This window comes from Podarcis gaigeae (genome assembly GCF_964106915.1).
Source record: "Podarcis gaigeae genome assembly, chromosome: 8".
NCBI classification, from domain to species: domain Eukaryota; kingdom Metazoa; phylum Chordata; class Lepidosauria; order Squamata; family Lacertidae; genus Podarcis; species Podarcis gaigeae.
Window position 1 is genome coordinate 33345378 of NC_139684.1, and position 13516 is coordinate 33358893.

At 44.9% G+C, this 13516-nt stretch overlaps 1 long non-coding RNA gene across 1 annotated transcript; it reads right to left on the reverse strand.

The window, feature by feature from the left end:
* Positions 1–1105: 1105 nt before the first annotated feature.
* Positions 1106–6818, reverse strand: LOC310849844. Its single transcript, XR_014567127.1, has 2 exons — positions 6372–6818; positions 1106–1274 (listed from the first exon to the last, which is right to left on the reverse strand). It is a non-coding gene; the product is annotated as an uncharacterized lncRNA (long non-coding RNA).
* Between the last annotated feature and the right edge of the window lie 6698 nt (positions 6819–13516).

Below are 13516 nucleotides of genomic sequence, written 5' to 3' on the forward strand. Positions count from 1 at the left end.
TGCTAAAAATGCTTTTGTTTAGCCAAGCTTACCCAGACATGTATAATAATGTTCCTGTGTGTTTCAGTTTATTGCTTTTTTTTTTTTTAAAAAAAAGATGTTTTAAATAGTTGTTTTTAACTGTTTTTACTGATAATTTTATTTCAGGCTCTTTGCAAACCACATTGAGGTGGGGGTTGTTTTATGATCACGTTTAATGAAATAACGAACAAACCAACAATTTTTTTGCCCTCCGGCAAATTCTATGTACATTGTCCTATAGAATTTTAAAGGGAATGACTGAGGACTATGCTTAAGAATAAGAGTCACCACTATCCTCATAGCCGTGCCCTGGTTCCTTGTTTCTAGGTTACCCTGAGGTGTGAGGGAATATAGATAAAGCAAGACAGTTTTTGGAATGGGAGTGTATTTGTGTGTGAGGAGAGAGAGAGATCCAGATGTTTCATCCACATGACAACTCTTTGCTCTTGCTGCAGTCAGCATTCCATTCTTCTAGTCTCTAGCCAAACATTACAAGGAGAAAACTACGGCATACTATAAAGGAGCAATATCAGGTTAACATTTCCTGCCTTTTTCAGCACCAGGCATTGGGGGTGCTAAATAAAATTGACGCTTGTTGTTTCTAAAACTTTCTCTCTTTGTTTTATCAAATTCTCAGCTCTCTTGGGTCTGCAGGCCACAAAAGGCCAGGCGGTCTGCTCCTTCCTAAGCCCTCATGGGCTCGCTTTAAGGATCTTAGAAGACACTTTTTGTGTACCATTGGCTCCATATGTGGGTAGCTTTACTACTTCATCCCGCCCCCCAGGACCACTTAACAATATCAGCAAAGCAATTAAGTCTAGTTTTCGGGAAAATGCCAGAGGCATTGCAGTGTCTGGATGGGAGTCTCAGCCCAATTATTTTCAGCTAGTTGCAAACTATGGAGAGTGGGCTTTACTTCATTATAACTTCAGTTCCCAATGATTAAAAGTCTAGCATGCTGCAGCTAGGAAGGCAAAAATGAAACAATTAAACTTTCCATCACTAAAATTGCTGCATATTCTTCAACAGAGGGGGGATTACTTGTCTCCAGAGAAGTGATTAAAATGAACTGATTGAACCGTAATTTGATTGACTGGAGAGCCTCGATCCTTTGCTCAGATGCTCAGATTCCATTTTATTGCTCTGTTTTCTTTGGGAATACACACACACGGACACATGCACAACCATTTCCTTTCTCTGCTGGCCAATTGAAATACCATACCACTACAAAGAGGTCTCCACTTCCTCTATGCCTGTATGGGAAATAGAAAAAAGAAAAAAGAAAAGGTTTGGTTAAGAAAATAAGATACCAGAGGTTGGCATGCAGCCCTCAGGCATCATGATGCAGCAGATGGGATCATATTATACACTAGAGTTCCAGCACTTTCATATTTGGATGAACGTTTTTCCAGCTCACATGACTGCAGAGAGAAGTCAATCAAGTGAGAGTGATCCATGCATGGCAGGAAGCTTTGAAATGTGGGTCACCTGCTTCATCAACTTCTCTCCCTCCCCAAAATATCCCTGTATCTATTATCTGAGGCTGCTCTTGGCATTCCCACTGCTGTGTCAGGACTTCATGTTTAGCAATCAACAGGATGCCCAGAATGATCAGCAATCAGAGCCACGTCTAGGATTAATTTATGGAGACTCGCCATTGAGCACAGAAATCATCTGGGAGGCAGAAATCAAATAAAACTGGGCAGTGCAAGCTTGCATAGCCTAGAAGAAGGTGAGACAAGGAAGGTAACTGGTTGACTTGCAGCACTAAATCCATCAATGAGGGTCAACACAGGCCAGTTTAGAGTTCCCTTCCCCATTTGCTAAGTATGCTGGTGTTGGTGCGTTGGACTTAATGAACTATAAAGTTCTAGCAGATACAAATAGTTGGCGTAATTACAGTCCTTAAAGGAAGGGGAAATATTAGGTTGAAAAGATACAGCACACATAAAAATACAAGGCAATAAAACGCATTAGCAGGAAGGATAATAAAAGATGCTTGAGAGATGTAGCAGTTGGCTATATCATGAAAAGCTGGAGAAATGATTTGATGAGGCAAAGTAGAATTGGCAACTATTTCTTGTTATAAAAGAAAGCAGGCAAACTCTCCTCAAAAAGCCCCATTGTACTGCTGCAAAGTTTGGAGAACTACAACCAGTCACTTAAATTAACTAATTTGCTCCCGTCAACCATTGTGTGTAGATATTGATTGGTTTACTACTCTCAGGTATCAGTCAACGCATTGCATGCTATACGGATATAAGCAGACTGGGAGATAATGCACGTCTTTCTAGATAATTCATGAATTACACAACGGAAATTTCGCTCCAGGGTTTTTCGACACCATCGCTAGTGATGAGTAGATTTCCCTCGCCCTGTTAATTTATTGCCCCATCATTTTGCTATGCCCTGTATTCCTTTACATTCAAATTCTGGTTCAGTGTAGAGAAGATCAAAATTTAGCTCCAGAACTATTTTCTACAGCTTTCAGTTACTCCCATTCATTGTCATCTTTCCCACCCATTATCAGTGCTATGGCTTCACTGTGGTGGTTGATGCTTACTGGGTCTGGTAGGGTGCAAGGCAGAGAGCAGGTGGTGCCAGGATCAATGAGAAGCAGAGCAAACAAATTTTAGTTTTGTCCCCATCTTCCTCCCTGTTGAGTCCTGCAAGGGCGACACTGAGACAAAGGAAGAGGAAGCTGATAGGCAATGCTACACCCTGACAGGTTACTACTACTACTACTACTACTACTACTACTACTACTACTAATAATAATAGTTGTTGTTTGTTTATACCCCGCCCATCTGGCTGGGCTTCCCCAGCCACTCTGGGTGGCTTCCAACAAAATATTAAAATACAGTAACGTGTCAAACACCCTAACAAGGGCTGCCTTCAGATGTCTTCTAAATGTCAGGTAGTTGTTTATCTCTTTGATATCTGATGGGAGGGCATTCCACAGGGCGGGTGCCACTATCGAGAAGGCCCTCTGCCTGGTTCCCTGTAACTTGGCTTCTCACAGTGAGGGAACCACCAAAAGGCCCTCGGCGCTGGACATCAGTGTCCAAGTAAAACAATGGGGGTGGAGACGCTCCTTCAGATATACTGGACCGAGGCCATTTAGGGCTTTAAAGGTCAGCACCAACACTTTGAATTGTGCTCGGAAACATACTGGGAGCCAATGCAGATCTTTCAGGAGCGGTGTTATGTGGTCCCGGTGGCCACTCCCAGTCACCAGTCTAGCTGCCGCATTCTGGATTAATTGCAGTTTCTGGGTCACCTTCAAAGGTAGCCCCACGTAGAGTGCATTGCAGTAGTCTAAGCAGGAGATAGCCAGCTCTGGCGAGACAGTCTGCGGGCAGGTAGGGTTTCAGCCTGAGTACCAGATGGAGCTGATAAACAGCTGCCCTGGGCACAGAATTGACCTGCGCCTCCATGGACAGCTACGAATCCAAAATGACTCCCAGGCTGCGCACCTGGTCCTTCAGGGGCACAGTTACTCCATTCAGGACCAGGGAGTTCTCCACACCCGCCTGCCTCCTGTCCCCCAAAAACAGTACTTCTGTCTTGTCAGGATTCAACCTCAATCTGTTAGCCGCCACCATCCATCCTCCAACCACCTCCAGACACTCACACAGGAACTTCACTGCCTTCACTGGTTCTGATTTGAAAGAGAGGTAGAGCTGGGTATCATCCGCATATTGATGAACACCCAGCCCAAACCCCCTGATGATCTCTCCCAGCGGCTGCATGTAGATGTTGAAAAGCATGGGGGGGGGAGGACAGAAGTCAGGCAAGTGGGGTCTGGTTGAGGGCAGGCTGAAGTTGGTGGGGCAGTGCCCCCTTAGCCCCAATGAACCAGCCTCCGCTGCTGATGCTCATATGTATATTTATGGAACATTGCAAAGAAGTGATATTGACGCGGTGATCTTAATCTTCAGAGTTGTTTTTGTTGAAATAAACTAACACAGGATTTCAAACCATACCGCACACCGTGGGTTGCATCCCATGCTAGTCCTACCCAGAGTAGAACATGGAATCATAGAATTATGGAACTGGAAGGGACACAAACGGTATTCTAGACCACAGCTAAAGAATCCCTGACAGATGGCCTCCCCAAATTCTGTTTGAAAACCTCAAACAAAGGAGAGTCCACCGCCATCTGCAGTAACCCATTCCACTTTCGAACAGCTCTTGCCATCAGAAAGTTCTTCCTAAGGTTTAGTTGGAATTTCCTTTCTTTGAATTTGAATCTATTGGTTCAGGTCCTTCCCCTCTAGAGCAGCAGGAAATAAGCTTGTTCCATCCGCTTGACAGCCCTTCAGATATCTGGAGATGGCTATTGGTATCACCTCTTTTCCAGGCTCTCAGTCTTTTCTCCATTGAATCTAATAGACATGGCCAACTTAAGCCCATTCATTTCAATAGCTCTATTCCAAGTTAGTTGGCTGCCACCACAAATCACCCATCACCTCAATTAAACTTTTGGAATGTTTTGTCCTTCCTTCTTGGGTCTATCATCTCCTTTTAGCCCTAATCTATCTAAAAAGTCGGCTATATCCCAGGAGGCGCCAGGCAGGCATCAATCACCCGACTGAAGTCCATGGAAACCATGGGTGGTCACAGCATTAGCTGGATCTGCTTCTTCATTCTGCTGACAAAGAAGCGCCTTCCAAATCTCTGTGATCTTCGCACATTGTTGGAGACTGGGCTCGTGGGGGGTGGGGAATCGCAAAACAAAGGCAGAGAAAATCCATGCCGTTGTAATGGTAATGAGTTAATGGTAAAAATAGATTGGGACTGAGCTGACAACAGAAGGCTAGGAAAAGCAGCCTCCTGTCTGCACAGGCAGGGTAGGGTACATCAGGCCTTGGATGGGGGTGGGTCTGTCTGACCCTCCAAACTTTCCCCTGGTCACATTCCCTCTTCCCAAGTCACACCCCTCACAGACCCTCCTTTACACCTTAAGCCAGTGTGGTGTAGTGGTTAAGAGTGATAGACTCGTAATCTGGGGAACCGGGTTCGCTTCCCCGCTCCTCCACATGCAGCTGCTGGGTGACCTTGGGCTAGTCACACTTCTCTGAAGTCTCTCAGCCTCACTCACCTCACAGAGTGTTTATTGTCAGGGAGGAAAGGAAAGGAGATTGTTAGCTGCTTTGAGACTCCATAGGGTAGTGATAAAGCAGGATATCAAATCCAAACTCCTCCTCCTCCTCTTCTTCTTCTTCAGTGTTTTTGCTTGCATGAAATGTGACCTTGAACCCTGAGATTGCCTCTTGCTTGTCTGGATGGAGGGCAGAGAAGGGTAAGCAAGTGTGTGTAGAAGTAAGCCTGCTATTCAAAGTTAAATATTATTTTCTCCACCTGTTTAGCCTCTGGCCCTACCCATTGCTGCCATGTGGCCCCAGGAACGTTGAGCAGAAGGGCATGCAGTCCTCGGGCTGGCAAATCTCCACTCCAGGGCGACCACCAAATAAGGCCCCTGACCATGGGACTGCTGTTCTGGCTAGTAGGCACACATACCATTGGACATTTCACAAATGAAAATAGGGACAGTCTTTTACATGTTGAGTGCCCCTTATCTCCCATCCAGGGTGACTTCTTGAGGGCTTTTCCCCTGCTGAAGATACATACCATCTACTGGCGGCTGCCTGCTTTGTGGTAACCATGGGATGGAAAGATGGTTCAAACATTACAACTGAGAATTGGATGTAATTTCTAGAACTCTGAATACTACAGTGATTAAAGGCCCAGGCTTGGCAGTACTATCTTTATTTCAAGGAGCAAATAAAGATACTTTGTTTAAGACATAAATAGTCCTTTTCTGGTAACATCCTAGATAGAGATTGGATTCTCATAGAGAAGTGATCAGTTTTTTACTATGCAAAATTGGTATGGTGGTGTTTTGAAGGTTGCACTTGTAGACAATCTAACACAACATTGCAGAGGAGTCAGATGTGACATTTCCAGAAGTAAGTTTTACAATAACTGGCCTCTCTTCATGAATTTCATAAATTCCTTACCAAAAGGATCTAGACCACCTTCTGTTCACTTTTGTTTTTGGAGAGGCATATTATTCTGAATGTTATATCAATATTCCACATTTGATTTATTTAAGGGATTCTATCACTGACTTTCTCCGAGGTTTAGAGAAGGTTGCTTTTAACTTTGCAAGTCTGCTGTTGTCATAGGTTTTATATGTATATATTTATTTTTCTTGATGTGATCTTTGGAATGCTTTGACTTCTTTGTATCAGTTTGTTTGCTTAAATGTTTTATCAAATAAAAGAAAGAGAGAAAAATGCCTGAAAAAAGCAGTGTGTGCTGCGCTTATGAAGAAACACACTTACCATCTCGGAGTTTCTTGGGCTGTTGCAAAACCAGAAGATTGTGTAGCTGTCTGGTGGTCTCACTCACACCTTGATATGGTCCCTGTTAAGGATGAATGTATTAGGAAATGCCTCTGACTTTTACCCTGGCTTACTCACGGGTAAGAGTTGGGCTGGGAGCCTGAGCAGGCCTCCTGTTGTATTTGAAAGATGACAAGATGATACATAGAGAGCGGAGGAGAAGGAACAAACTTAGCTGATGCTGCTACCAAAGTATATAGAAAACTTAAACTAGTTAGTTTCACTTGGGGTTGGACTAGACAACTCTTGGAGACCCTTTCAACCCTACAATTCTTTGCTTCCTAGTGTCACTCAGAACTGATTCCCCCCATACAATCATTTCTAAATCACTTTAGTTCCTGCTTGCATTACACCTCGATCTAGGGGTTTGAACTCACAAAACCCACAGGAGAACTTGGAAGTCCTTAACAATCCTAATGCATATGGGTGCACCCTAATTCCAGCTTTGAAAGGCGTCTTCACACTCTCATTGAACCTTACAACAGGGCAACAACATCAGTGCTTTTTTTCTCCAGCCAGAACTTGCCAGAACTCAGTTCCAGCACCTCTCAGGTGGGTGCCATTACCATTATAAGTAAACAAGGGAAGAGTTCATTGTGAGTTCCAGCACCTCTTTTTCTGGAAAAAAATAGCACTGGATAGAGTCATACCACACCGAGAGATAATGGAAAACAGTGATGACTGCAGGTAAACAGTTGGAGTGTATTGTTTCAGCCCATTAAAATAAAAAAATCCCCAGAGGTCAATGTGGCTTCCTGACAAATCTGTTTTCCTGTGAGATCAGCTCTCTCAGAAAGCGAAGAGTACTTAATGGGGAAAGCAGAGGCGTAAGTGGAAACGAATCCCAGAGCAGTTTAAATGTCAGAGGGCTGAAGTGCAAGCGGGCTTCAACAGACCACCAATGGCTCCTCAGAGAAAGCCATAACATGCATTAACATACCAAAATCCCAAAAGGCAAAATGCTATTATTTACTGCTCTTTGAAATCTCCCTCGTTTTAGTCGTTTTGCATATTTCCCCTCCCCCATCTACTCCCTCCCTCCCCTCCCCCCAAAAAACTGTTAATGTTTTATTTATGAATGAAGGAATTAGCAACTGTTTGGAACTTCATTAAACGCCATCCTAGGGGACTTACTAAGTGCAGCCTATTAAGTTATTATTCCCAAATATCTATCCAATTTAGACTTAATAAAACATCAAGTGTTGTTGGGTGTAAGTAATTGTTTAAATGAAAATGTCATTGCCACATAATTTGGAATTGGAGCCTTTAGTGCAACGCTGCCTGAAACCTGAGATTTCAGTGTCAGACCTATTGGTCAGGGTTTATAAGGACAGACTTGTGCTGGACTTCTTCTAAAGGGTTTTGGCACAGTTCACTGGCATGTTCCCAAAGTCAGGGAGCCCAACTTGATTTTACAGCAAGTTGGCAAGCCTCCTCCTAAGACAAGGGCAACAAACCATTTTTCATCCCAGATACCACATTGCCTCTTAGGCAAATTTCCGGGATCTACATGCCAGTGGTGAGACCAGAGGCAGAAGTGGGCAGAGCAATGGATGTGAAAGTTACCTCCTGATTATTGGCTTGTGGTAATAGGAAGACAGGATTTTTCACTGGTTTTATAGAATGCCCGCCACACACTCAAACATGCCACCAGTATTGGCATTCCACCGGCTCTTGAAGACACACCTGTTTAGACAAGCTTTCCCCTGGTCTCCTGACCTGCAACTCCTGTTGTAATTGTTGTAACTGTTGTTTTAATTGTTGTGCTGTTTCAGTGGGCTGTTTATAGGCCCTCTAATCTTCACCGGTGGCCCCTGCCACCCACAGACCAAAAGCTTCTGCCATGGGTCACAGCCGCATTCCTCCATCTAATGCTAGGGCCAACCCAGAGAAGCATGTCTTCCAAAAGCTTTGCATGGCTGTAGGGGAAGTCACTGACTATGTGACATTAAAGGTAAAGGTAAAGGTACCCCTGCCCGTACGGGCCAGTCTTGACAGACTCTGGGGTTGTGCGCCCATCTCACTCAAGAGGCCAGGGGCCAGCGCTGTCCGGAGACACTTCCGGGTCACGTGGCCAGCGTGACATCGCTGCTCTGGCGAGCCAGAGCTGCACACGGAAACGCCGTTTACCTTCCCGCTGGTAAGCGGTCCCTATTTATCTACTTGCACCCGGAGGTGCTTTCGAACTGCTAGGTTGGCAGGCGCTGGGACCGAGCAGCGGGAGCGCACCCCGCCGCAGGGATTCGAACCGCCGACCTTCCGATCGGCAAGTCCTAGGCGCTGAGGCTTTAACCCACAGCGCCACCTGCATCCCGATGTGACATTAACCCACTGCAAATAAACTCCCAGCTCGTAAATCCTGCCACACAACTGCTAACGCAACAAAACAATGCCACAAATAATGTTGGTGCAGGGAAAAGGAAACGGGTCTACAAGCCATCCACTTAGGTGCCATCTGTTACTGTGTTACAGTAGCAAGCAGAGCTGCAATCTTTTATGTTTTATGTAGATGGGCATTCTGCTCTTTTGGGGATGTGAGCACAATGAGCGTAAACCTCAGTCAGCTATGACAGGGCCACCCCTTGGACCACCAATGGCAGGCTTTCAAGGACCACCTCCCAGCCATCCTTCCCAACCAGGATATGCACTGCAGCAGAATGGGTCCTTTGGACAGCCAAACTATGGACCAGCTTACCCTGGGCCAGCAAATTATGGGAGTCAGCCTGAACCTCCACCACCAACTCCACCAAAACGTCTAGATCCAGACTCCATTCCTAGTCCAATCCAGGTAATTTAAGATGTCAGGAATAATTATGGGTCAGAGCCATTCATCACTGGAGTCCATGGGCACGTCCCACCCCTTGTCACTACCAACTTTTTGGTCAAAGACCAAGGTAATGCTAGTCCCCGCTACATAAGATGTATATCCTATAATATCCCATCCTCGTCACCAGTGTTAAATTGTGGGTGAACATATCAGATGACACAGTGATTCTTCAAACAGCTCTTCTTTATTCAGAGGCCAGAACAGAACAGAACTGAAGGGCTCAGTCAGCCTGCTTACATAGAGCTCCAGTACAACGTTACTGTAGCAACTTTCTAAAACTATCCAATCATTTAACGTCACTTTCGATCCTTCAGTTGCATAACTATCTACAGTATCCCCCTGCTGGCCCAGGGTGAGAACTTCAGTACATAACACCTCCCATAACCTAGAAAGAATAATGAGGAGATAAAGTGTTATGTGGAAGGAACGAGGCTCAGGTTGCACTGAGCAATCAAGAATTCGTTAGCACACGAGAGACAGGTGACATGTAAATAATGGAGAGGTTGGTAATAGATGACTAATAACTTCAGCGCCATCCAATGATTTCTAGGCAGACTTGGGATTGTCACTGTGGGTTTTTTTTAGCACTGTAAATAGAGTATTAATTTCTGCTTGTCTTATGCAGTTAGCAATGCAAAACTGATCTTTCAAAGTCCTCTGGGAAAGGATGAGGTTTTTAAAGGCCTCTAAGTTGCTGCCAAAATAACGGTGTGATCTCTCCAGAAACACGGGCCTGGAAAATATCACTATTATCTGCTCCTGTTAAGCCACCTACAAATTGAGAGCTGCGACTTACTATCGAATCAATATTCCTCTTCCTTGTTCAGCGCACCATGGATTGGGCAACTCGGGAAGTTCATTAACGAGCTTCTTCTGAATCCACTCCAGTGACATGAGACACCCACTGCCTCGTCAGAGGAAAACAGCACCGACTCTGCATTTTGCAATCCTTGATCTCCAGCGAGATTCAACAAGGCCAATAAGAACCAGCACAGCATGCTGCTGGTGTAATTATAAATGTGTGTGAGAGGCAGAAGCTCACATTTTCCTTCTATTAGACCTTAACTGCCTCTGCTGTCTCTTCCTTTGTGGTGCGTTTAAGCCAAGATTTCTTGGATCAAACGCTGCCTCGGTTTCTAAAACAGCGCTAAGACTGGGTTGAGGAAGGCATAAGACCAGGCCGGGCACCAACATATGGCAAAATCATGCAGCTGCCAGGGCCCCTGTAGGGCCCATATAGGGTGCTGCTTTATACCAAATAAAACCATTGGTTTATCTACCTCAGTACTGTCTACACAGGCTGCATATCCTCCAACATTCCTCAGATGAAAATAGGGACATTTCTCACTCCTCCCCACCAAGTGACCCTCCTCAACATCCCCCCCATTTTTGTCCATTCTTCCCACCCCACAGAGCATTTCCTATCAGAAGGGCAAATGCCACCACTTCTATACCAATGGGACACAGCACACACACCCTCCATCTTCCTGAGAAAACCCTTAATCCCAATTTCATTTTATCCTTCAGTAGAATTTACATACCAATAAATAACTCATTGTCCCTCGCTTTGCTCCCCCTTTCTTTCCACCCGGGGCAGCCCTGCCCTCTGCCTGCCCCTCAGAGCTGGTGCATTACACATGCCTGGGCCTCAGCAGCCACAGCTTCTCCTCCTTTTCATCTGCTCTCCAGCAGGTAACCACATAACAGACCACAGCTCAAAACATGGGAGCCAGTGGTTGGAGTGTCAAACTAGGACCTAGGAGACCAGGCTTCGAATCCCCACTTGGCTGTTGAAATATACGCGGAGTCGAGTGTGGATTTCATGCTCTTTACTCAGCTCATAGTAGTGAGGAGGAATGCCAGTTCCCCCGAAATGTCTGCTTTATATACATTATTTACACAATGGGCCCTACATGATTGGCTAATTCTGGGATTCACCTGTAGGCCAGTCAGGTTGCGAATTCACTTCCACCTGGAGTTGGATTGGGTGGCTGCTGCAGACCAATCAGACTGCTGCATTCTGGATCCTATTGTTCTAGGACCAATCAAACTGCTACATTCTGAATCCTATTGTTCTAGGACCAATCAGACTGCTGCATTTTGGATCCTATTCAACTCAACACATAACACCTGTGAAGCCCACTGGGTCACTTCCCAGGGTTGCTGTGGGGCTTGAATGAGGAGTCGGAAAAGAACCTTGAATAACTTGGGGGTGGGGGGAGGTGGGATAGAAATGGAATAAATAAATCAGCAAGCAAGTGGGCTCTGTTCAGACTGGTGGGTTATAGGGCTGGTGCATGACTATTGTATATGCTACCCCCAGTTCTTGAGCACCAGAGGCAAGGTGTGAGATTTGACCCATGGATGTCTCAGATCTCTTAATTGGGCCAATCAAGGAACAGCAGTTCCCCAGCATATAAAGATGGGAGCGTGTGATGTCACTTAATTGCTGCTTTATTTGCAAAACTTGTGGTGCTAACACACTTTCCCCCTCCAAATTTTTTACTCAGCGGGGTGGCTTTCTCTCTTAAAGTTATCACTTTGTGTCACAGAGGGAGGCTTGGAAATCGATAGCATTCAGTACATGAACAAGCCATGCAGAAGCCCAAGCATAAAAAGGAAGGCAAAATGTTTCAAACCAACCCCCTCCTTTAAAAAAAAAAAAGGACTGCAAAATTTAGATGAGTGCAAAATAGCTTTTCTACCCTGCTTTGAAGTTGCTACATCATATCTGATTAATGCATTTTAAAGATGCTTGTTGCATATAAATAAACAAAAAATGCTTTGTAAGGGGAAGATCAAGCTTCCTGCATAATGCTTTCTCTACAGCCTAATCTATAAACAAATTAACCAAAAGGGAGGGGGTTTTATATATTCCCACCCACCCCATTCTGGGCTCTTGGGTCTCTAATAGCAAAAGAAGAAAATATCCAACAGGTGAAGCTTTAGAGAGCTTGGAGATTTAGTGAAGGGATAAGGAGATACACTTGAATTCCTAACTGTTGTTTAGCCATTAAAGCACAAGAGCTTTAACAGGGGCAAATGCAGAATGTCCAAAGGATGTCTGAAGGTAGATGATAAAGAAGTAGGCAGATGAGGCTAACTCCTACACTTAGGCTCCAAAAACTGGAGTATTTATCCCAGAAACACACTAATAGTTCATCCTCCCTCATCCAGTGCCCAGGACTGCATGGAGGGGGGTAGGAGAGAGGGAAATGGATAGAGTACATATGCACATTCAATTGTCTAATGGCATCTGTGTCACCCAGGAGATTGTAGCCACAGAGATAAGAAAAGAAGTCTTGTTCTGTTGTCTAGAGGGCACTTCCTGGTTCACATCGGGAAGCTGTTTTCAACGGAGCCCAGCAATGGAAGCACACATCTGTACTGAGGCAACATCGGATGCTGAAATTTTGCACCCTAACAATTTTGCACCCAGGGCAACCACCCCTGTGGGCCCCCACACTACGCCACTGCTCTACATCATTTACCTACCTCTGATGGTACAACAAAGAGCCACGGGGATATTTAACCAGTCCAGTCTGCCACAAGATGTGATAACTATTTCTGCACAAAGCATGTCTATAGAAGGGTGGGGCCAGGGGGGGGAGCTGTCCCTTAATGCAGTCCCCCCTCCCTTTACAGTGTTGGATTTTTACAACTTCTGGATTGCTCGATGTTTCAATTTATATCAGTGCTCTGACTTAGCTGCAAGCCGGGACAGTTTTACGAGCACTAAAAATAACCCTGCAACACACAACCACTAAGTACTAATGACATAAATAGTACTCGCTAATGGCCTCTATTTTTATTGCAATATCAACCTTCAATACATCACAATTACCCGGCTTCTGAAGCTGAAACAATACATACTGTATGGTGCCAATTTGCAGTTCTGTTGCTGAAAATGGCATCATTTGCAGTGACTGTAACATACCACCCACCTTAGCTAGTGGCTTTTGATTTGAATGTTACTCAGCGTTCATAGTGCCATTTACAAGCCATCTCGCAATTGACTAATACCCTGAATTGTCAAACTTGTCCAGTGTTAGCTTCTCACATTTGCATCACAATAGCCACCAGGTGGGTGTTACCTAAGTCAGCCATGTGCTCAGCAAAGACACACACCCTAATTCATTTTCAACCACAAAACAAGTTAAAACAGAAGGGAGAGCAGCTTGCTTTGTCGGTCTAGTCATTCCTTCTACTTTCAATGTTCAGGCTGTGAATGCTGTGTCACCCACAAACTGGAAGGAGC